Here is a 15451-nt window from a genome sequence, read left to right as displayed (position 1 = left end):
GCATGCTCCAAAGGGCTGACCCGTCTCCAGTGAGGCTGGCAGTGTGCCCAAAAAGTCAGACCTCCAGGCTGGCTCTGGAGCAGAAAGGGTAATACTTCCATCAGTGATGCTGATGCGATCAGTGATCAGAAAATTTTCCCTCAAATGTCCAGAAAATCAGCAACACGTGGCAAGCAAGGCCACATAGTGCTACCCCCCCTATGTTTCACTTCAATTTTTATCCGTTCCATGTGTTGCTTTCTTGCCATTTAGAAACTTAGTTCTCATTTATCAGCGTTTTCACATTTCACTTCTGGACACTGCTATCCATGCATTATCCATCCTTTTTATCTTGCTGTTTGAACTGTGTTCTGCAGCTCTGGTTCAGTTTCACCATTCATTCATCAGAATGAAGTTAAACAATTACTAAACAACTTGGGTAGCTGGCAAGCAGTGAGGAAGCAAGATCCATTTCTGCCCAGAGGGGAGAAAGATTTTATACAATAGCATGGCCTTTGTTTTGCATCTCATGGGTGATGCTATTGATGTGAAGGTTATATCACATTATGTGCCAAACCACTAGAGCTAGTTTCAGATTGCAGTTCCCCTTGGGGTATTTCCACTCAATATATAAGATAACCAGATCTGCTCTCTGTCCACTCCTAGCCTGGACAGTGCTTAGTCAGCTCCCCAAATCTTGGCAAGCTGAAGCTAGAAAGCAGAGCTGCACTCTTCCCTAGTTATTACCATTTTATCAGTGATCACTCCTCTTAATGCTATGGAGCACATGGCAAAATAATGAGCAAATTGCGTGTTTTCCTGCAGTGAGCAGAAAGCAGTTAAGTGACTGTAAAACATAGTGCCCCGTACGTGTCAGTATATTCTGCTTGCATCTGCGGAATGGTAGTACTTTGCTGCAACTTTAATTCATGATCACAAAACTGCTGATTACCTTGCTGCAAAGAACTGGACTTTGAGCGCATGACAAAGACGCAGTTCTGCTTCCCACACATCAGGAACATCGGGATTCAGGGATCTGACCTGGGTCACGTTTTATTATTTTGTTTTTAGAATTATCTCAGCATTTCCCACTACTAGGAAATACAGTACAAAACCCAGCCATCTTAGCTTTGTTTCATAGACCTTGACGTTTCCCCCCCCCCAAAGCTTTATTTTACATTGTAATTGGTATTTTGCATTATAATTGGTATTTTGCATTATAATCTGCATTTCATGATCTGGCCTCCCAGTTTTCTTGCACCGTGCTAACAAGAAATATCGAGGAGGTTTTTTTTGCAGAGCTCGATACCTAGTGGAGAGACTACTGCTGGATGACTTGGGCTAAGGCGTAACACGGGAAACCAAGTGCGAAGAGGGGCCAGTCTGCTAAGAGCCACCCCACGGGCACGTCCGAGGAGTCACAGCTCAGAAAGCAGGATGTGCGATCTGGCCTGGGGACGCTGTCCAGACCTTGTGCTTCCAAGGGGATGGGAACGGGGTCCGCGGGGAGGAGTTTAGGATTTTGTTGATTTAACCCTCTCAAGCTGTTTAAAAATAACATTTCCTGTGCTTAAAACATATCTCTGCTATTCCGGTGTCCCTTGGTTTTTTTATCACATTTTTTTCTTTTTTGGGGGTTAATGAGCTCTCACAAAATGACTGGAGGCATGTAACTACTCTAGCATGAAGTTTTGGGTTTAAGGAACTGGACCTTGGGGCCCTTCTGCCCAGGAAAAAATGCCAGATACAGGATTTTGCCTTGAAGGGTACCCAGGGGATCCAGAGACGGTTACAGCACCAATAGTCAGAGCAGGTTTCTCCAGCACAAAGTGCTGGAGAGGCTAAGTACTGCTGGAGACAGCCAGCTTTTCAGATGGGGATCTGGTCGCAGGGTATTCATGTCAAACAAATGTCATGTACACTAGGGCAACAGAGGCTGTAAAGATTTTATTCTAGCACCCTGAGTCTGGAGATTTAAGAGGTCCTAAGGAAAATGCCTTAAATTTTGAGGCCATTATTAAAGGGCTGAATCAAAATTTTTTGTAAAGAGCCTGAAAGCACTGAGAAATCCATCATCTGAACTCTATGAGCTAGGCTTATTAATGGTCAAAATCAAAACTGTCTTTTTCATTTAAAAAGTATGCATGCGAGTACTCATCTCAGTGCAAGAGGGTCAGGTTCAAGTCCTTTTTCTGCTCATTACAGGCTTGTATTTTGGCTCCCTCCTGCTGGAACTGCTTAATTTGTATAAACAGTGAAGCATTCACCAGATTAGAGCTCCTGTCAGTATAATCTGGTCATCAGGATGACAGCTGGGAGATGGAAACCCCCGTGCAGGTCTCCAAACCAGGTGCATTTTGGGGAAGCGTCACAGGTCTGGGCGCTCATCTCCCGCATCGCCCCCCTGCCACTCACTCTGCCTTTCTGAACCGAAAGTCCATCCCCAGGAACCTCTTCCCACCGCAGCGTTACTGAATCCAGCATGTTTCTGCCAGTCAGCGTTGCACAATGAAGCGCCAGTATGGGGTGATGTTTCTCACTAGCTCTAGTCAAAATCAGCAGAAAGGGGATGGTAATTTCATCCCGTTTTACGTGCGAGTTCAAAGGCATCTTGGACTTAGAGTATCTGCTAAAAGTAGATGTGTCCAACATTTGTTAGCAGTTAGACTGCATTGGTTATCAGAAAATACAACAAAATAGGCTTATTTTGTTTTCTTGCCTCATCCAATGTGTTTCTATTGTTTATTTTGATTTTAGAAAAGAAACAATAGAGGAAAGTTCACCAAATGAAAGGTTTGCCAATGTTTTCGCAGAAATATTTGCCACTGGAGGTCAGCTCCATATTTCCAGCAGTAATTTAATAACCCAAATCTATCATATTGAAAATCCCTCTGGACTCTTAACAAACTAGAGAGACATTCATAGGTCATTTTAAAAACATCAGCATAGACTTTGACGATGACTCCAGAATCCCCTCTGTGCTGTAGGTTCTTGTTAGACAAATTGTCCCTGAATCTATTTATTTATATATATGTTTTTTGCAGCATTATGAGAAAGCATTGGTTTATCTAGCTAAAAGTGTCTAGCTGTAGTCACACAACTGCATTGATGTTTGGCAGAGCATAGCAATACTGATTGAGAAAACAAAGGAATAAATTGGAAGCTACCTAGGAAAGATTTCTTTACTCAAAATTGTTTAGCATAACTATACAATTTAAAACCACTCAAAAATCAAAACAGATGCTATCAATGATTTAACTCAGTCCCACTGCTCAGCCTGCCTGAAACGATGATCTGTGCATTTCTTGAATGTCTTTTGCATCTTTCAGTGCATACGTTTTTCCTTTCTTTCAAATGAAAAAAGGAAACTTCACCCAGGTATTCTCAAAAAATTGACATAAACTTTAGACAAAACCCTCTTCAAGTCAATGTAGGCTGGAGACATCAACCTACAGATTACACTGGCCAGCAGGCAGGCAGAAACTGAGTGAGTACACAGAGTCCTCCCTGGAAATGCTCAAGGCCAAGTGTTTTTTTGGCCAGTCCAGGCTCCGCTGGCTCCTGGCAAAGCGGGGCTGATGCTGGGGCTGGGCACAGCGCTGGTGCCACCACCTGCACTGCTGCTGTGGAGCAGCACCCAGCAGCTTGGCACTCAGGGCGTCTTCACCCTATAATCCGCTTCAGCAAAACCACACTCAACCCACCCAGCGATGGAGATTGGAGGTTTCAGGCCAGGCTGGAAGTGCTGCATCAATTGAGGGCCATGCAGAAGCGAGCATGCCGCGCACGGAGCAAACCAGGGCTTGGGCAGTCAGAGGCGCATCCTTCCTTCCAGGCATGGGCTGCATGCCTGAAAGCACAGGCAATCTGTCTGAGACAATAGAAAGAACAAATTCAAGCAAGCAGATGAATCATATCTTTTTAAGCAGGACTCAGAGTTTGCTTTGTGATGAGGCTTTCAGCAAACAGCCCTACGCCATGGGACTCTTCCTTTCTTGCTGGCCGGGCAGACTGTCCCCAGCTTGCTGAACCTCACACAGCAGCAAAACCTCCACCTCCATCCTCGACGCTGCAGTGGAGAGAGCAGGGCTGCAGGCCAGCTCTTACTGAGTGACCTGGAAAGAGCATGAGTGAGGAAAACCCTGACCTAACCCATTTTGTTGTTCAATCGGAGTATCTGGGCAGGAGTCAGCTGCTGTCCATCCTCCCTCATACCTGCAGCATGAGTAAGAGTCACAGTTAATTTTCTTGCCTGTTCATAGAGCAACACATGCTCATGGACATCTAATATATATTTCTCCTAGACCAGAGGAGGCTAACATTTTATTCTTGCTTTAAGAAACGAGTATACCCTCTAAAAATGCTCCTTGCATTGCTCTGGCTGTGTGCAGCTGATTTGGGATGAGATGCCTGCAGACTCTGGCTGGAATAACACTAATAAAACAAGAGTCCAGGAATCCTTCAGCTGCCTCGGGAAACGTGTCCTGCAGCCAAAGGCAAACCCACCACCTTCAGACGCTCCCTGACGGGCACACTGTGGCCTATTCCTCCCACGCCAGCAGCGCTGGGTGAGCTCTACCACACCTACCCTGTCATCCAGGCAAACTTGTCTTTGCTGCTGCGGTTATGTTTCTCGTCGAGGCAAGGACAAGGCGAGTTTCTCTGGGGGAAGAATGGAAAGTGTTTGTGTCCCTGGATAGTCTCTGGAAGCGCGTGGGTGTTTCTGCATGCTTTGAGGGCCTGGCTCCACAAAATATTTAGGCACATGTGTAACCAGAAGTGACGTCCAACAGAGTCCTGCAGAGACAGACACTTCCAGCCTTCCAGCTCCAGCAGGATCCAGTTTTCCACGAAGTTTCAATTATTTTTTTTGTTCAAGCCACTAAAATAGCCTTCATTCTGACAAGTGCCTGCCCATGTAGCAGCTGAGTTAAACTCACTTTGAAGTGTAGCAGGTCCTACCCCTCAGAAAGAGAAATATCCATAATCCAAGGTAAGAGATCTTGCACTGCTGAATACTACCCAGTTATTAATGTGAAAAACAGAATTAATTCAATGCCAAAAAGTTGTGAGAAAGTTTGAGCAAAAGCAACATCAATTATAGGGACCATCTCATACCACAGCTATTTTACAGCAATTCCACTTTACATTCCTTGGCCAGCACAGCTTATTGAATAATTAAATAGCCAGATGACACACAATCAGATTAAAAAGCCTTGAATGTAAATGAATATCAGTTTCCCAATTCTGAAAGGAATTTAATCATGGAAACTTCCACCTACTGTCCAGTTTACCGTATTCTGGAGAGAGCTGAAAAGCAGTGATATCCATGAGATCATCTTCAAGGTGCTTTTTCCAGTACAGAAGGAAACCTGAGCTATTGCCTCGCAGGGGAACTTGGTCACAGGACACAGCTCCTGAAGATTTGGAAGGAAAAACATCCTCTTCTCATCTCCATGTAAAGTAGCTTTTTCTGACTGGGATTCACACGTCATTAAAACAGACACATCATTAAACCAGACACTTCATTAAAATGGAAACACATTTAAAACTGAGAGTGTGGGATAATATACTAGAACTTTACAGAGAAGAAATCAATTACAATCGTAGTAAAAGAAATATTTTTTCACCTAATAGTATCCAATATGCATTGCATTGTAAATAATGCTTTGTGTTATATAAAGACACTGTGTTTCTCAGCATATAAACCATTTAATTGCAATAATGACTCACATTTCAGCTGCAAAGCTAGACATGTATGTTTTCTGAATGTGCCAAATAGGCAAGACACCAACTAGCCTTGGTGTATTTAGAAGAACGTGCTTAAACCATACGTCAAAGTAAACAGGAAAGCTGAACAAAGACACTGTGTTTCTCAGCATATAAACCATTTAATTGCAATAATGACTCACATTTCAGCTGCAAAGCTAGACATGTATGTTTTCTGAATGTGCCAAATAGGCAAGACACCAACTAGCCTTGGTGTATTTAGAAGAACGTGCTTAAACCACACGTCAAAGTAAACAGGAAAGCTGAACTATTGGGTGGGGGGGGTTGTTTGGTTTTGTTTTTTTGTTTTTTTTGAAAGAGCATGAGTGAGGAAAACCCTGACCTAACCCATTTTGTTGTTCAATCGGAGTATCTGGGCAGGAGTCAGCTGCTGTCCATCCTCCCTCATACCTGCAGCATGAGTAAGAGTCACAGTTAATTTTCTTGCCTGTTCATAGAGCAACACATGCTCATGGACATCTAATATATATTTCTCCTAGACCAGAGGAGGCTAACATTTTATTCTTGCTTTAAGAAACGAGTATACCCTCTAAAAATGCTCCTTGCATTGCTCTGGCTGTGTGCAGCTGATTTGGGATGAGATGCCTGCAGACTCTGGCTGGAATAACACTAATAAAACAAGAGTCCAGGAATCCTTCAGCTGCCTCGGGAAACGTGTCCTGCAGCCAAAGGCAAACCCACCACCTTCAGACGCTCCCTGACGGGCACACTGTGGCCTATTCCTCCCACGCCAGCAGCGCTGGGTGAGCTCTACCACACCTACCCTGTCATCCAGGCAAACTTGTCTTTGCTGCTGCGGTTATGTTTCTCGTCGAGGCAAGGACAAGGCGAGTTTCTCTGGGGGAAGAATGGAAAGTGTTTGTGTCCCTGGATAGTCTCTGGAAGCGCGTGGGTGTTTCTGCATGCTTTGAGGGCCTGGCTCCACAAAATATTTAGGCACATGTGTAACCAGAAGTGACGTCCAACAGAGTCCTGCAGAGACAGACACTTCCAGCCTTCCAGCTCCAGCAGGATCCAGTTTTCCACGAAGTTTCAATTATTTTTTTTGTTCAAGCCACTAAAATAGCCTTCATTCTGACAAGTGCCTGCCCATGTAGCAGCTGAGTTAAACTCACTTTGAAGTGTAGCAGGTCCTACCCCTCAGAAAGAGAAATATCCATAATCCAAGGTAAGAGATCTTGCACTGCTGAATACTACCCAGTTATTAATGTGAAAAACAGAATTAATTCAATGCCAAAAAGTTGTGAGAAAGTTTGAGCAAAAGCAACATCAATTATAGGGACCATCTCATACCACAGCTATTTTACAGCAATTCCACTTTACATTCCTTGGCCAGCACAGCTTATTGAATAATTAAATAGCCAGATGACACACAATCAGATTAAAAAGCCTTGAATGTAAATGAATATCAGTTTCCCAATTCTGAAAGGAATTTAATCATGGAAACTTCCACCTACTGTCCAGTTTACCGTATTCTGGAGAGAGCTGAAAAGCAGTGATATCCATGAGATCATCTTCAAGGTGCTTTTTCCAGTACAGAAGGAAACCTGAGCTATTGCCTCGCAGGGGAACTTGGTCACAGGACACAGCTCCTGAAGATTTGGAAGGAAAAACATCCTCTTCTCATCTCCATGTAAAGTAGCTTTTTCTGACTGGGATTCACACGTCATTAAAACAGACACATCATTAAACCAGACACTTCATTAAAATGGAAACACATTTAAAACTGAGAGTGTGGGATAATATACTAGAACTTTACAGAGAAGAAATCAATTACAATCGTAGTAAAAGAAATATTTTTTCACCTAATAGTATCCAATATGCATTGCATTGTAAATAATGCTTTGTGTTATATAAAGACACTGTGTTTCTCAGCATATAAACCATTTAATTGCAATAATGACTCACATTTCAGCTGCAAAGCTAGACATGTATGTTTTCTGAATGTGCCAAATAGGCAAGACACCAACTAGCCTTGGTGTATTTAGAAGAACGTGCTTAAACCACACGTCAAAGTAAACAGGAAAGCTGAACTATTGGGTGGGGGGGGTTGTTTGGTTTTGTTTTTTTGTTTTTTTTTAAGCATCCTGATGTTTTCTTGGAGCCCTAATACATATTAAAATGAAAGTATATGAAAAAGTGTTAATGATTCATCTACGGAAAGAACTTACCCACCATCTGAAAAGACGCTGGAAATTTTGAAGAGTGTCAAAGTGTGACTTTGCTCACATATATTCCTTCTCTTGTTTTTAAATCCAGAATGTGCCTAAATAAGTGACAGATTTAATTAGACAAGTTTTAAAGTGAAACCACGAAAGATCCTCCATTTTGTACTGAAAGCCATCATACAGAGGAGCTATGCGGAGGCAGCTTGTGATCCATCGGAACTTAAACTTTGTGTCAAGTGGGCTTCATGCAGATGAACAGTCAATACAAAATATGTATTCTGTATTGGCTCCACTTCTCAGCCAAGACGATTGTCACTATCTACAAAATAGTTGAACCAGGTAAACTGAAACTTTCCTTGCTAAATTTGCATTTTCTACACGTAGAGGACCATTCACTTTATTCACTCAACTATATCACATCTGATAAACATACTTTTCCATCATACCTTCTGGGACTTCTTTAAAGAACCTACAGAATTAAAGCCCAGACCCACGAATTGCAGAGCCAGCATGAGGGAGCTGGTTGGAAAAGGGCAGTGGGAAGAGGATCACCACCTTACAGCAGCCCAGGCTTGTGCCAGATTAGTGACTGCATTACCATGACCTGATGTAAGCAGAAAAGATATTTCCTGTCTTGGATTACATGGCAGGGGACGGGGGATTTGACTTGTAAATGAGGGGAGGATAAAAGGGTAAAGCCCCTAAGTACACACAACAGCAAGTCTGTGAGTAATGAGCCCAAGTTAGAAATGCTCCTGGAGACCCACACTTCCAATGATTGCCTTAAAAAGACTGATTTGCACATTTGTCCTAAGTACACCCTGGGATTGCCCTATGAAACAGAAATATCTTGTCTTCCAGCCATTCCAGGGAATAAACACACTGGGCCTCAGACAGGTGTTAGCCGGTGATGGATCTGTGCCCACCTACCAGCTGCATCTGTTTACAAGGGATCTGCTCCTGTTAAACACAGCGCGGTGATGCTGCCATTACGTGCCGTGGGCCAGCAGAGCCGGTGTGAGGCTTTCCTGCCTTCCCATCGCCCATGCCTGGAAGAGCAGTCTGCGTTAGAAGATCTGTTAGCCCAATTGGTGCCTATTAACATACTGCCCCAAATACAGGGGCAGGGTAATCTTTGCAAGGAATCTTAACGCGCTTTGGGTAAGGCTGTTATGACCAGCACCATACAAAACACCTGGCAGGAGGTCTGTGAAGATAATGTTCAGACTTTCGGCTGAGAGATGGGCTCACAGAGAAGGACCAAGGGAGGTCAAGACCTCTCCATCAACATTTCAGCACAAAGGAAGCAGGAGTCCAAGAAAACCTGTTTGAATCCCAGCTGCATTAGGATACATGGGATCACTGCTACAGACAACACCAAAATTCACCGGTCTGAACTGTTCAATGCTGTGAAGATCTTCGTTGCTGGGATCTTGCCTGAAGCCTGCTCTTGGGTTTCTGGCTGTCAGATTCCACTTAAAAACTGTGTTTCTTTCTCACTTTGTAGATGCAGCATCTGTCTTGCTTGTCATATTGGGAGGAGGGAGGGAGATGTGTAATTAAGTGCAAATAGGGTTCTCATGATGCAATACAGACTCATATAATACTTCCCAGGTGCCACTGTCTCAAACAACTTGGCAGGATTTTCCCAGTTGCGAGGCTAGGATTTAAGAATAGCAGTAAACTTGTGTGGTCCTGCAGAAGCGCTCCTTACGTGCGGTGCTCTGATCCTGCCTTTGGGAACAGCTGTGCAAGTCCATGCTTATGGCTGGGCGGGTATTTTGAAGGGAAGCTTGGTTTTTTGTGTCTTTTTCCCCCTCTCCCCTTAAGAAAGCCTTCACTTTAAAACCAAGTTCGCTAAGTTTATCACAGGGTGATAGTGCTGTCAAGCCACTGCAAGCAGCTGGTTTGTGTTGTATTCAAGGGACACAGCATAGGACTAAAAAAAACCCTTAAGTAATCCCTACAGAAAGCAAAGTGTGGAGAAGTACAGTAAGTTGCATCAAAACACAGGATGGCCATTTAAGAGCAACTGACTGGTTTGCCAGTTACAGTTGTGCTGGAAAATGGAGAATGAGCTGTCACTGGAGCTGTGAGATGAGGGATGTGGCTCCTGAGTATGCAAAGAGCCCAAGAATGGACAATGCTGCAATTTCCATCTTTCCCAGCCCTGACATTTCCCCTCTGCCATAACCGTATTGGGTAGGATAGGCTTATTTTTCTAGCAAATGCTCAGTTGATGAATTTCAGCTGCTTATCACAATTTTTGCCTTTTGGCTGGACCCCGAAAGCATTTTAGCTTTTGGCAAAGGAAATCGGGACCGGTGCTATTTTATTTATTTATTTTAATAGGTAGAAGTACAGTAATTTCCCTCCAAAATGATTGCTCATCCCAGACTAAGTTCTTGCTACTGTTGCTCCTGGCTCAGGTTTGGCAGGTGGCTCGATAAATTGATAACATGCTGCACAATCTGACAAGGAGCTTTATCAATCAAAACAAGCCCTGCTGTTCAGCTCAACAGGAAAGTTCAATCACTCTTCTCTAGTGGAATCAGTCTGTACGTAATGCTTTCATCCCAAGATAATGTTAGACTGCAGATTTGGATCTGCTCTCAGTGCTCGAGGGCTATTTATATCTTTGTACCTTGAGGGTTTACTAATTGGCAGCCTTCTTCCACACCCTTTGATATCATTAAAGTAATCTTAGTGTAAGCGACTACTTTCTGATGATATCTCTGAGGGAGTGGAGAACAGCTGGAATAATTCAAAATATCATAGTTTGAGCCGTTCTCCAAGAGCAGTGATTGAAAGATGGCAATAGTTTTGCCTACACAAGCAAAGCCAGCAAAGCACCCTGGCTTCTTCAGGATGGCTGTGGCCGACGGGATATGAAAGACATTTACTCTCAACCGAGTCCAGATCAGCAGTTAGCAGGGGGTTAGTATGGACTTTTTCTAGTCATTGCAAACATCACTTTATCAGGTAAGCACCTTTCAATCGTTTTTCGTTCCCCCTCTTGCCCACCCCCCATTTGCCTTGTCTTGTTCAGCGTGTGGGGTCTTTCATAGTCAAAGACCCTCAGCATATTAGGGGCAAAGTAACAACAAAACCAGGACTCGAACATGAGGGCTTTGTGAGGACTCGGAGAAAGCAGCCGAGAGCTCAGTACTGCCTGCCTGGAATCACTCAGTGTTTCCCACACTTTGCAAACCCTCTGGTTCCTGGTTTCTCACACAGGAGAGCTGGGATAACTTGTTTGGAAGATGAGTTTAACACTGCTGAAATCTCATCTCAGGTAGTTTCTAATAACACGGTGGGTGAGGTTTATTTAAACCATAATTGCTTGCATTTTTTTTTTCCACATTACTCGCTTCACTGCTCCACAACACGAGTTAATTTAAAGGCCTGTCATTAACTTCGCAACTCATTCTGCAAAGTTCAAAACTGGAGATGGGAAAAAGTTTTCTCCACGTTAAAAATGCACTTCAGACCAGAGCAACTCTGATACAATCCAATAGCGGCTCCTACTCAAAAGATGAGCCCTTTTAGGAAAACATGCAGTTTCCAACAGCCGCTTTGATGCCTGCCATTAATTGCCTGCTCTCACTTGCGTGGTCTCATAGCAGCTTCCTGCCCTTTGCTCCTTTTTGTTCTTGTTCCTGTTTGAGCACTTCCTTTTGTTGCCAGTCACTTGCTTCCCTTCAGGACCATTTTAGAGATTTAATAAAATCCTCGTGCAGATAGAAAGAACCAGATACAAACGGCTATGTGAGTGTATTTATGTTTATAGCATGAAGCCAGAGAACAGGCTGTCCTGGGTTCTGGTTTCCAACTGCAGCATAAATCCGTCAGTGAATATGTTACAGCCCCAGTGAAGAAAGCAGAAACGTACCGGCAGACACTGCAGGACATCCAGAAGAGCCGCGTCTCAGAGGACTCCCTATCTCTTAATTCTCCAGAAGTGTGAAAGATGTAGGCTTTCACCCCAAATTAAATGAGCTGTCATCTCATTTTGCTGGTGGGGACTGCAGAAAGGAAGCAGGGAGCCAATATTGGATGAGGAGCATTAAGTACCTGGTTACATGCTTGAGGTCTTCCTCAGCCAAGGAAGCACCGGGGCACCTCGGAGCGGTGTCCCGGGCCATGTGCTGGGCTTGCTGCCCCTCAACCAGCCACATAGCATTACTGGAAATCTATCCTCTGGTCTCCCATCCTTAAAGCAGTTATTAATTAAGTAATATCATCCCCTCTCAGCCACTCAGGGAGAAGCATATAATTAGTGAACATAGAACAAACTTTTCTTTGCCAGGCTTGATGCACATTGCATTTACTGAACTACAGTTATCATCTTGGGACGATAACAATTTCCTTCACCAGATAGCAGTCTCCAAAGGGGAAACTGCCACGGGTGGCTTCTCAGAACAAAGGAAAAGACATAATAAGATTTCTTTTTCTTTTTTCCTTTGAATGTTTTGTATGTATAGCCATGCTAAGTACAAACCAGATGACAAGCTAAGAGGATCGTTTTGGCTGACGCAGGAGTCCATCGCTGCTCTGGTGGAAAAAGATGAGAGCAACATGTGCAAGAAAGCCTGGCTGAACTGAGCCTTAATGTGAGATGTTCACATCTCAATAGACTTTGAGATAAATGGCCTTTTCTTGTCTTCCATATGGTTTTGCTTTCCATACAGTAAGTGAATCATAACATTGGCTGAAGGAGAGGAGCTGTCCGACTGCGCTCACTGCACCGGGCTGGGAGAGGAGGGAAGAGGAGAGGAAAACTTAGAGGGCAGAGAGAGACCATCTCTGGAGAAGTCATTGTGCTGATGGGGAATGACAAGATGAAAATGATGCAAGAAATAATGAGCAGCACAGAAGGCTGAAGAGAGCCTGCCCAACAGTTCGGGTGAAAGACAGTTAATCTGCCTGAGAAGTGACCATCTCCCCGGCGTTCTTCACTTTCTTAACTGGGTTTGCTCCAAACACCCTCACTAGTCAGTGTGCTTCAGGCCAAGCACATGCTTAAGCACGTAGCTGGTTCGGGGTCATGGAGGAATGGTTTAAGGGGAGGTTATCTCGTCACCACTGACATCAGTGGGAGTTTTGCTGAGGATGTCACTAGGACCGTGATCTCAGTGATGCTCTTGAGATGAGACAGAAGCAAAGCATGAATGGGCTCTACTCCAGCATTATGCTTACACTATTAAGACTGCACTCACAGAGTAAGTTAAGAGCTGCAAACACAATCTTTCACCCTAGCAATATTTTATACCTTAACATATTAGTTGTCAAGGTTAAAAAGATATGAAATACATATTAACAGCCAAAGCAAATGCACTCAATGAGAGGGCAGAGCCACGCTTCAAGAAGTCTTTGGTTTTATAAACCAGTTTAGCCCAGGTCTATTAAGAGCTTTTCCTGGTGAAAGAGTGAGAGTATTTTCTCTGTTATAATCATATCAGCCTGTATTCTGGGTTAATGGAGATGAATATTACTGCCAGATTTTGTTCTTTCCCTGCATGTAATCTAATGCCAGATGGTTCTGAATGGGTATTAAATCCTCCATGTGCATGACCTCCCTGAGGTTTTTATCATTAGAACATTAAAATAATTCAAGGAAAGCTTTCCCAAAGCCTGATCATAAACCTCCTAATGAGGGACTGTAGTCACAAAGAAAATCCTCTTGTTAATTCCTGCTTGGTGTTTTTCCCCCTTTATGACAAATAAGCAAGAATTCACAGTAACAGAGATGCTTTTAAACTATTTCAGTGGAAAACACATAAAAAATGAGCATTCAGGTTAACAGTTCAGGTTCCCAGCAGGGTCTGGAGATGCAGTAACTGATCAGCCATCTTCAGCCTCTAATACAGGGCCCAGTAATGTCACCATCCCTCAAGAAAAGTAGAAGTTACGCTGTCAGTAAGTGACTTTTATTCACAGTGTAACATAAGACCTAGTGTCAGAAAAAATATGATCCAGTGTCAGACAAGTGGCTGAAATGGGACCTTATCTACACAAAAGTACAAGGACTTACATGAACACCATCTTTACACTAACTGGAGTTCAGCAACAGCAGCTAAATTCCCAAAGGTTTTCCTAAGAATTTTCCGCTCCTCATTTGCACAGAGTGGAGGGTACGTTTTAATGATTTTATATTTGGGTTTCTACTTGCTGTTTACTGCATTGCAACATGCCTTGCTTGCTGCCTATTACTTGAGCACGTAAGACAAGATTGTTCATAGCCTCATGGGTTTTCTGTTCTTCTCATTATCAGGTCATCCAAAAGCAACATAAGTATTCCTGCAGTATTCATACATTCCATCCAAAAGCAACATAAGTATTCCTGCAGCTAAATCACATGTTGTGAGAATAGGGAGGGGTGAGAAATAATCAAGTCAAAAAGTTTTTCTAATTTTGGGGTGTCCAAACTGTCCAGAAACCTTGTTTCTCAGAGGCCTTTACACTGTGCATGCAAAACTCAACTCTTATTAATATCTATTGCAACTGGGAATATGCAATGTCTGCAAAAAACAATCCTTGGCCAAAACCACAGAAGTAGTCATCTTGAAAGAGTTTAGTTCGGGTAACTGAGGAAACTGAATCCAGTTCATCAGGATGGCATTCAAATGCATGAGACCTTAATCATGGGACCATCCTGCCTTGCCCTGAAGTCCCAGTCTCACCTCCCATCACGTAGGAAGAGGAATCTGACAGATAACATCCTTCTTCCAGGATTTGGCACTAGAGCAGAGCCACCCAGGGTGGCAGGAGACATATAGAAATAAATAAACAAAAAAATAAATAGAAAGCCTGCCTCAATAACCAGCAGTAGCCTGTCATGTCACCAAGGATTGTATCATTGTGCAGCACGTAATTTCCCCAAGCCAGAGACACTGTCTCACACTTAGCATCATACCTGCAGCCACACAGACAGTGTGTGTACAGGCATCTGGCCCATATGCTGGTGGAGATGCAGATGGTCTCTGGAAAGATTAAGAAGAGGTAGGGACCCTTTGCCAGAGCTCAGTGCTGAACCAGGAGCACTGAGCTCCAACCAGGCACTGGAGAAAACAACATCCTGATAGGCAACAAGTCAGTTCATCAAACTTGTGAATGCAAGTCTACCCCTTCTTACCTGTAACCCCAATTATCCTGCCCTCACCCCACACCCACCTTTTATCCAACCTGGTCTTCTTTACCCTAATTCCATTCCCTGCCTCATATTCACTGTTCAAGTCCCTGTGAGCCTCCTCACCTTGCCTCCAACCATCTCTCCTGCTTACTGCTCTCTTCCTTCATCTCCACACATTCTTTATCAGCCTCGTTAGCAGCTCATTAGCTCCCACCATCTCCCTGACTCCAGTACTGCTCCCTGCCCACCCACTCCTCATTCTCCTTCTGCCCACTGCTTTGCTTGTGCATCTCCACTGAGGGCAACTTGATGCCAGTCTGTCGTGGTTTAACCCCAGCCAGCAACTGAGCACCACACAGCCGCTCGCTCACGGTGGGATGGG

This window comes from Aptenodytes forsteri, unplaced genomic scaffold, assembly GCF_000699145.1.
Source record: "Aptenodytes forsteri isolate BGI_AS27 unplaced genomic scaffold, ASM69914v1 Scaffold53, whole genome shotgun sequence".
Classification (NCBI taxonomy): domain Eukaryota; kingdom Metazoa; phylum Chordata; class Aves; order Sphenisciformes; family Spheniscidae; genus Aptenodytes; species Aptenodytes forsteri.
This window is presented reverse-complemented; position numbering follows the sequence as displayed.